Raw genomic sequence first — 8,899 nt, 5'->3', positions numbered from 1 at the left:
GTGTTTTATGGATTTTACACCTTTAATAGGATAGTAAGCACAGCAGCAACAATCATTTGTGAATATTTACTATAGACGGTGTATCTTTCTAACTTTGTAGTGTAGGACTCCAGGAAAAATGCCTGGGCTGCGGTCACAGTGGGCGGGGCCCTCAGGCCGGGCCGCCCCTCCAGGACCCCCGACGGGGCCCTGCGCTTCTGGCGGCTCCCTCCCCCGGCGACTCCGTCCCTCCCAGAAGGCCTCGGGGCAGAGCGGTCCCACCCGCTGCGCCCAGAACGGAGCCCGCGTTTCCGCAGAGCTGGAGCTCCCGGCTCGGGGTCTCTTCCCTCCGCCTTCACGGAACTGCCCCGGAGCCCGCGGCGAGGGCGGCCTCACTGACGCTGCCGGCTCTGGAGGGGCCCCGGCGGCCGAAGCCGCGACAGTCGTGCGGACGGCGGGCCGGGTAAGTGGGCGCCGACCCTCCGCCTGGTACGGTGCCCTGGCGGCAGGGCAAGACCAGCTTCTGAGGGGCAGGGGTTCGCTGCCACCCGCCGCTGCTGTGCAGAAAGGGCGGCCCCCAGCGTCTGGTCCCGGGAACTTCGGTCCCTCCTCTCGCCCCTGCCCTCGGCCTGGCTCGCGGGGCCTGCGGGGCGTGGGGAGGGGGTCGGCCTGAGTGTCCTGAGGGGAAACGGGGCAAGGGAGGCGCAGGGCCCGGCTGCAGCGTCAGCGCGCCTCCCCCCGACTGCGGGGAAAGCGGCTAAAAACTCCTCCCGAGGCTCGCAGGCCCCTTATTCAGCGGAGTCCCTCTGCCCTCCTTCCTCCCTGAGCTAAAGTACCGGGGGAGGGGATAGGGCAGGGCACTGGCGCAGGTAATGGGGACCATCAGCAGGTGATTGTTAACTAAGGAAAACCGGCTCTCCCCACGTGAGGAATGCAGCGCTTTTCTTTCTATGCGAAGGTGCCAGAGTCTGGGCTCCCTGAATTCCTTCCTTTCATATGCACCTCAGCGCTCTGGGGCCTGCATTCTGTATTTGCATATCCTGAGATCCTCAGGGCTCGCGGCTCACACTGGAGGGCTGCAAAGGCTGATGACTGTGATATCCTTTGTTTACTGAGATGGCAAGAAATATTCCATTTCTCACAGGCTTGAGGGGCACAGAGTGAAGAGGGTAGGAGAATCTCACTCGGCATGTACTTTGGTTTACATGTAGATATTATTTACACTTAACTGTGCTACTAGAGGTTCTCAAGTGCGATCAACTTGTACCACTGCCCTCTATGTATTAACTTCATGAATATCATAAGATACATGCCTATAGAATTGACTTAATCCATTTAAATAGGATAATGGTTTTTAAAGGAAACATAATAGAAATATAACAACAAACCCCTTACCACTAAAGGCTGGGTCTGGAGCAACCTAAATAAATGTTCCATTGTTAAAATATTGAAAGATGTATTCAATAGAAATATCAACAAAAATGACAAATAATGAGGGCAGCAGAATGTTGAAATGTTCTATCTTTATCATTAAAGTGGCAGAACATCATGTATTAGTAGGCGCTGGGGGCAGAAGATGCCTGATTTTATACCTTTGTCATATTTGTACAGTTGTTTCAACAATTAACTTAAAGACCAAATGGAAAAAAAGGAGGTTTGTGCCTGAGATCATGTTGATGTGAAACCAGGGATGGCCACCTTGTCCCAGGTGAGTTAAGTTTACCTGGCAGGTAGACCACAGAGCTCCTGAGAAGCAAGGGTTGGAATTTTTCTGCTGGGTGCCCCTTAGGTTCTGTGACTTGACTGATTGTGAGTCATGTTTCGGGAAAGACCTGATCACAGGAAAAGGGTGGGGAAGAGTGATTTGGGGAGCAGCTAACAACATGCATCACGGCTCATGGCTTGAATGAATTTTAAAGAAACAGGAAAACAAATGCTTCTTATGGAATCAGAGAATGTCCAGCCGGACAATCCCAGAAATGAGGAACACCCATCCCATTTTCCAGATGAGAAAACAGAGGCCCAGCAAGGTGAAATCCCTCACCCAAGTTGCACCCGTCTCTCCTCCCCACTACATGGTTCATGAAAGCACGACTTTTCCTGTCGTGATCACTGCTGAACCCCAAAAAGGACCAAGCATCTAGCCGCTGCTCCAAAAATTTTGGTTGACTGTAGGAACAATGCTATTTCTTTCTTTCTCACTCTTATTCAGGATTGTGCCAAGAACTCCCCAGGCTGCAATGTAATTCGATAAATGTAAATATTAATTGAGTTTTGTTGTGATGAGGACTTAGGCTTTGGAGGTAACAGACTTGGTTCAGATCTTGGTTCTGCCACTCAATAGCTGTTTGGCTTTGGGAACATTACTAAACCTCTCTGAGCTTATTTCCTCCTTTGTAAAGTGGGGATAAATGTATCTGAGCCAGCAGAGCACCTGCATGAGAGATGTGCACTAAATATTGGTCTTTCTCACTCTCCCACGCCATCTCTGTTCTTCCCAGAGAAGTTGTATAGAAGGATATAGTACTTTTTAAAATTAATCAATTAATTAATTAATTTTTGGCTGTGTTGGGTCTTCGTTGCTGTGCACGGGCTTTCTCCAGTTGCGGCGAGCGGGGGCTACTCTTTGTTGTGGTGTGCGGGCTTCTCATTGCAGTGGCTTCTCTTGCTGCACTTGTTGTGGAACACCGGCTCTAGGCACACGGGCTTCAGTAGTTGTGGCCTGCAGGTTCACTAGTTGTGGCGCATGGGCATAGCTGCTCCGCAGCATGTGAGATCTTCCCTGACCAGGGCTCGAACCCACGTCCCCTGCGTTGGCAGGCATATTCTTAACCACTGCGCCACCAGGGAAGTCCAATATAATATTTTATAAAGAGGGGTTTTAATTGATTTCAGATAGTGTACATGTTTCTTGTAGAAAAGATTTTTCCACTACAGAAACATTAACATGCAACACCACTACAAATGCAGTATTCTATGGGTTAGATATTATCAGTAAATTTTATAAGTAATTGGGCAAAGGCCAAAGCACTAGGTACTGGGGAGCAAGAAGTCTCAAGTCTGGGGTGCCCCCCACCCCAATTTCAAGAGCAGGGTGTGTTTTTCAAATCCATATTTCATCTGGTCTTTGTTTCTCATCCATCCTCTGTGTCTGCCTTTCACAAAAGGCTCAGATCCTCCACTTTCACACCCTCCTGGCTGGCTGTGCCCCAGCTCCCGTCCTGGAACCTCTGCACGCATGGGTGTGTCTGCTCTCCCTGGGCCTCACCAGCTTTGCCAGGGAGCTGCTGTATCGTGCACTGCTAGCTGTACCCCAGGGTGCCTAGACCTTTCTGGTACATGAAGTACACCCTCATCACCATGAGTGCACGCCCATCCCCTTACCTTATATCCTGCCTCTAAGCCAGGCTTGGGGGTGACTAGTGTGCATTCAGCTATGTGAGGTGCTGGGATCAAAGTGAAGTTCCCAACTTTTGAAGTTGCAGGCTTGAGGGGCACACAGTGATTTAAAGTCGGGTCACCTGACTTAAAGGGGGGGCTGATTGCTTTAAAGCCAGGGCAGCTGGCTTAAACCCTGCATCCCTCCGCTGCAGGACGAGACCAACTTTGGCGCTGCTCGGGTTTGCTCCAAGCCAGCACTGCTGTGCAGGAAGAGCTTCCAGTAGTGCCTTAGTGCGGGGGGACTTGGTCCGTTGTCTTGCCGCTGCCCTCAGAGCGGGACCACCTGCTCTTCTGGAGGAGAATCAGGGAGGGGGAAGTGCAGAGTCCCGGCTGGAGTTGCGGCACCCCTTGTCTGATGGCAGGGAAGGGGGGACGGGGCTGTGTGGTGTCCTGGGGCTGGACTCACCAGGTCGACTCAGCCTCTCAGCCTCCTAACCTCACCCCACACACCCCATAAGAGTCTCCAATGATATGTAACTGTGCCTTAGGTTCTCGGTCCTCAAACTCATACCCAGGCTCCCAGGTCCCTTGATTTAGCCAATTCCTCTGTGCTCTTTCTTCTATTAGATACAGTCCCAGAGGGAGGGGCTGGGGGATGGGACTGGAGGGACCCCGGCAGCACTGGCCTAGGCTGACTAAAGAGATCCAGGGCCTGCGCTCTCACACATGTGCGAGGACCCTTAAGGCGCAATCGAGGGGGCCAGTTAGAGGCAGTCCTTGTTGCCTCAAGTGAGTATGGATCACCGTCGGGTGGGGAGCATGCTGACCCCTGAGAAGTACTGTTAGAAGGATGTGTTCCTCCCTCGGCTTCAAGGACGTGGGTGGGCTTCAGGGCTCCATTTCCCCTCCAGACCTCCAGGGCTGACTGCACCCCAGCGGTCTTGCAGACCTGGCTTCCTGTCCCAGAACTTGCCAGGCTCCAGGAAGAATCCAGACTGAAGAGATGGTGCTTGAGAGCTCCAGCTTAAGAAGTGCTGTCCCTGGGGACCCAACAGTGGAGGGAGGAAGGGTGAAGGGAGTAGGGGGGTGGGGTTGGGAGGGGTGGCTGCCCTGGGAGACGTTGAGAGAGAAATATCGCCCCCCACACCCCCTGTACCCTGCAACTGACTGACCCACTGATGCCACAGGATCTCAGGCCCTTTTAGTCAGAGATGCCTCGGTTTCTTTACTCCTGCGTTCAAAACTATGCAAAACCAACTCTTCATCCTCCTGCTGCCTGGCCAGGACTTGTAAAGCACTGTTCTTTTGGAGCACTCGTTCCCTAAACTGCAGTTTGGAGCTGTCCCAGCTATTTAAAGGTGTTCTCCTTAAACTGAGACTAAATCCTACTCTTTTGGAAAAACGCCCTGCACTTCCGAGGAGATCATGTTTTCTGCCCATTCCTTCCTTCTACTTCCCTCTTAAGAATCCCTGTGCTCAAAGGGCTTGGTGACTTATTTTTTGCTTGATGTCAAAAAGAAACCTTCCCCATGCACCGCAAAAATCTTTCCTGGAGCATAGGTGTTTCAAAACCATGACTGTGTTTTGCAGTCAGTGTACACTGGGTAGACTTCCTAGCAGTCCCTCCAAGAGCCAGAGGTGAGCGTAATCAACTTATCTGATTGGATGCCCTTCAAGTTTAGGAAGGTCCCATTCTTATGCCCCAGCAGATAAGACAGGGCCCTGGATGGCTGTGGCTGTGATTAGATAACTTCTGATGATTTTATTTCCCTTACTGAGCTGCTGCTTCTAGGTTAAATTCATTTTATTACCTGTCCTTTTTTTTTTTTTTTTTTTTTTTGCGGTACCTGGGCCGCTCACTGTTGTGATTTCTCCCGTCGTGGAGCACAGGCTCTGGACGCACAGGCTCAGCGGCCATGGCTCATGGGCCTAGCCGCTCCGCGGCATGTGGGATCCTCCCGTACTGGGGCATGAACCTGTGTCCCCCGCATTGCAGGCGGACTCTCAACCACTGCGCCACCAGAGAAACCCTACCTGTCCATTTTTAAAGAAAGACTGAAAAAGTCACTGTAATAGGTCAGGAGTCTGAGCTCAGGGTTAGTCAAAGGTACTCACAGGGAGGAAGGTGGATAAACATAGGTGCGTAAAATAGGAGGGTTGGCAAGTACAGCCAGGACGACCGGGTTCACCGTGCGCATTATTAAAGGCCAGAATCTCCTCATTTATCTCTGGTGGGAAGTTCTGATGGTTTCTCAGGATCAAACTCAAATCATATTCAAACTAGGGGGCTTCCCAGAAGGTGCTGAAGCACCGGCAGAACCCACCTGCGCTCCCACCTTGGCACTCCAGGATCAGAGTTGGGTTTGGAGATGGGGTTGCTGTAACCCCAAGGAGTTGAGCAGAGCGGAGGAGTTGATTACCGGTCTCCTCTGACTCTCTGGCCCAAATTGCCTGGCTTCACGGGGGGTCAGAGTTTTGCTTTGAGCAACTTATGGGGCACTTCCAGACTGGTGGGGTTGCCCAGTGGCCCGACAGTCTGACAGGCTGGCTGCGGTGTGACCGCCCTTTGTTTCTTCAGAATCTGTTCATCAGGAGGTGCATGGTTGCAGAAGCCCATTCACTGCCCCCCCTCCCGAGGGTGATGGCACCTTCCCTGGCTGTACCCTATGATCACCAGGTACTTGAGATGAATGCAAGGTTTTTGACTTCAAGGAAGAGCTCACATAACCCCTTCTGCCTCATAATGTGTGGGATTTACTATAATGGAAGGACATTATAAAGAACAGGTAGAAAACCCACCTGTTGGTCTCCATGTAGGAGTTTACTTTGCATGAATCTCTCCTACACGAGTAGATAGCAGAGGTTTATTTTTGTTCCCGTGTGTGTAGTTGTGGCAGAGGACGTAGGTATGGTGGTTTGAAGCCCTCAAAGAAATATCCTCAGAATTCTCAAGACTTCTCTTGATTGGAACCGAAAGAGACCTGGAAAAGGAGGAAAAGCAAAGGAGGAGGGAGAACGAATGGCTGTTTCTCAGTAAATTCACCTTCCTGGTTGATTTTTCTGTCTTCTCATTTCTTTTAACTTCTATGTATGTCTAATGGAATGATGTAGAAAGGCTGATTTTTATGCTTTAAAAGATTTTACATCACAAAGAAACTAGAAGTGGCTAACAGAACTTATTCACATCAATGTTACATAGAGACTTTGATATTAAATTTGTATACTAAAATGGGTTAATCCAAATTTTCTCTTTCTTTTTTTTTTTTTTTTTTTTTTTTTTTTTTGCGGTATGTGGGCCTCTCACTGTTGTGGCCTCTCCCGTTGCGGAGCACAGGCTCCGGACGCACAGGCTCGACAGCCATGGCTCACGGGCCCAACCGCTCCGCGGTATGTGGGATCTTCCCAGACCGGGGCACGAACCTGTGTCCCCTGCATCGGCAGGCGGACTCTCAACCACTGCGCCACCAGGGAAGCCCTCTCTTTCTTTTTGAGTGAATATTTGTAACATATTTTTGTAGATAATAATTGATCCTAGGGCCTCCCTGGTGGCGCAGTGGTTGAGAGTCCTCCTGCCGATGCAGGGGACACGGGTTCGTGCCCTGGTCTGGGAGGATCCCATATGCCGCGGAGCGGCTGGGCCCGTGAGCCATGGCCGCTGGGCCTGCGCATCCGGAGCCTGTGCTCCGCAACGGGAGAGGCCACAACAGTGAGAGGCCCGCGTACCGCAAAAAGAAAAAAAAATAATAATAATAATTGATCCTAGATATACAAAATTGTGAGAATGGTACCATTTTTCGCCACTTAAATGATTTCTTTTAAATGAATAGATCGTACACTTTAAAGGCCAATGTTGTCTTACATGTTGTTTTTTAATTCCTTGATTTCTAAAACTTGTGTTTATTTAATTGATTTCTATCTAATAATCTGTCTCTCCTTTATTTCTTACTTTATATTTTATTGCTCTATAGTTAATTTACATTATTATATTAGTTTCAGAGGTACAACATAGTGATTCATAAATGTTTAGGTTCTTCTCCATTTATACTTATTATAAAAGAGTGGCTCTATTCCCCATGCTATACAGAACGTCACTGTAGATTATTGATTTTATACATAGTGGATTCTTTCTCAGAATCTCCTACCACTATTTTGCTCCTCCACCCTGTCTCTCCCTGCTGGTAACTACTAGTCTGTTCTTTAATCTGTGAGTCTGTTTCATTGTTGTTGTTGTTGTATTCAATGTTTTAGATGCCACGTGTAAGTGATAACCTACCAGGCTTGTTTTCTCTGCGGCTTATTTTACTAAGCATAATACCCTCCAAGTCCATCCATGTTCTTGCAAATAGCAACATTTCATTTTTTGCTGAAGTCATCATAAATATCATTTTTTATCCCCTAACCTATTGATGAACACTTAGTTTGACTCTATATCTTGGCTATGGCAAATAACACTGTTATGAACATTGGTGTGCAGTTATTTTTTTTTAAATAGTGTTTTTGTTTTCTTCTGATATACCCAAGAGGGAAATTGCTGGATATTATGGTAGTTCTATTTTTAGTTTTTTGTGGAACCTCCATTCTTCTTTCCACAGTAGCTGCACTACTTCACATTCACATCAAGAGTTTACAAGAGTTTCCCTTTCTCCACATCCTCACTAACGTTTGTTATTTGTGACCTTTTTGATGACAGCCATTCTGACAAGACTGAGGTGATATATCTCATAGTTTTGATTTGCATTTTATTGCTGATTAGCTATGTTTAGCATCTTTGTGCATTCTGGCTGTCTATCTGTATGTTTTCCTTGGAAAAATGTCTATTTAGGTCTTCTCATTTTTAAAAAAAATATTTTGGGTGCAGTTCTGATATTGAGTTGTATGTGCTGTTTCTGTAGTTTAGATATGAACCCTTGCTTGGTCATCTTTTTGGTGTTAACCTCTTATCATGTGCAAATATTGTCTCTCCTTCAGCAGGTTGTCTTTTCATTTTGTCTTTGGTTTCCTTTGCTGTGCAAAATCTTTTAAGTTTAGTGAAGTCCCATTTGTTTATTTTTGCTTTTGTTTCATTTGCCTTAGTAGACTGAACGCAAAACTGTTGCTATCATTTATGTTGAAGAATGTTCTGTATTTTCCTCTCGGGGTTTTATGGTCCTACATTTAGGTCTTTATTCAGTTTTGCATTAATTTTATATACGGTGTGCTAAAATACTCTAATTTTATTCTTTTCCATGTAGCTGACCAGTTTTCCTAGTACCACTTATTGAAGAGACAGTTCTTTCTCCATATTGCCTGCTTTGTCACAAATCAATTAAATATACGTGTGTGGGCTTATTTCTGGGATCTCTATTCTATTCCAGTGATCTTTGTGTCTGTTTTTGCTCCAGTCCGATGCTCTTTGATTACTGTCGCTTTGCAGTATAATCTGAAGTAAAGGTGCCTGATGCCTCCAGCTCTGTTCTTTCTCAAGATTGTTTGGCTATTTGGGGTCTTTGTGTTTCTATACAAATTTTAAAATTACTTTTTCAAGTTCTATGAAAATGCT

The 8,899-nt window shown here is 47.7% G+C and overlaps 1 long non-coding RNA gene across 5 annotated transcripts in view; it reads left to right on the top strand.

Moving 5' to 3' along the window:
* Positions 1-237: 237 nt before the first annotated feature.
* Positions 238-8,899, top strand: part of LOC308622989 — a 58,170-nt gene continuing 49,508 nt past the window's right edge. For 4 of the 5 annotated variants that reach the window (XR_014016717.1, XR_014016718.1, XR_014016720.1 and 1 more), the window contains exon 1: positions 1,606-1,687. This is a non-coding gene — a long non-coding RNA (uncharacterized lncRNA). Of the gene's footprint in view, positions 443-1,605; positions 1,688-8,899 lie in introns of those variants that run through there. The other variant, XR_014016719.1, reaches the window with a different exon arrangement.

Source organism: Mesoplodon bidens (genome assembly GCF_964165515.1).
Source record: "Mesoplodon bidens genome assembly, chromosome: 9".
In the NCBI taxonomy this organism is placed as follows: domain Eukaryota; kingdom Metazoa; phylum Chordata; class Mammalia; order Artiodactyla; family Ziphiidae; genus Mesoplodon; species Mesoplodon bidens.
The sequence above is the reverse complement of the archived record's forward strand: the minus strand, read 5'-3'. Positions and strand labels throughout refer to the sequence as shown.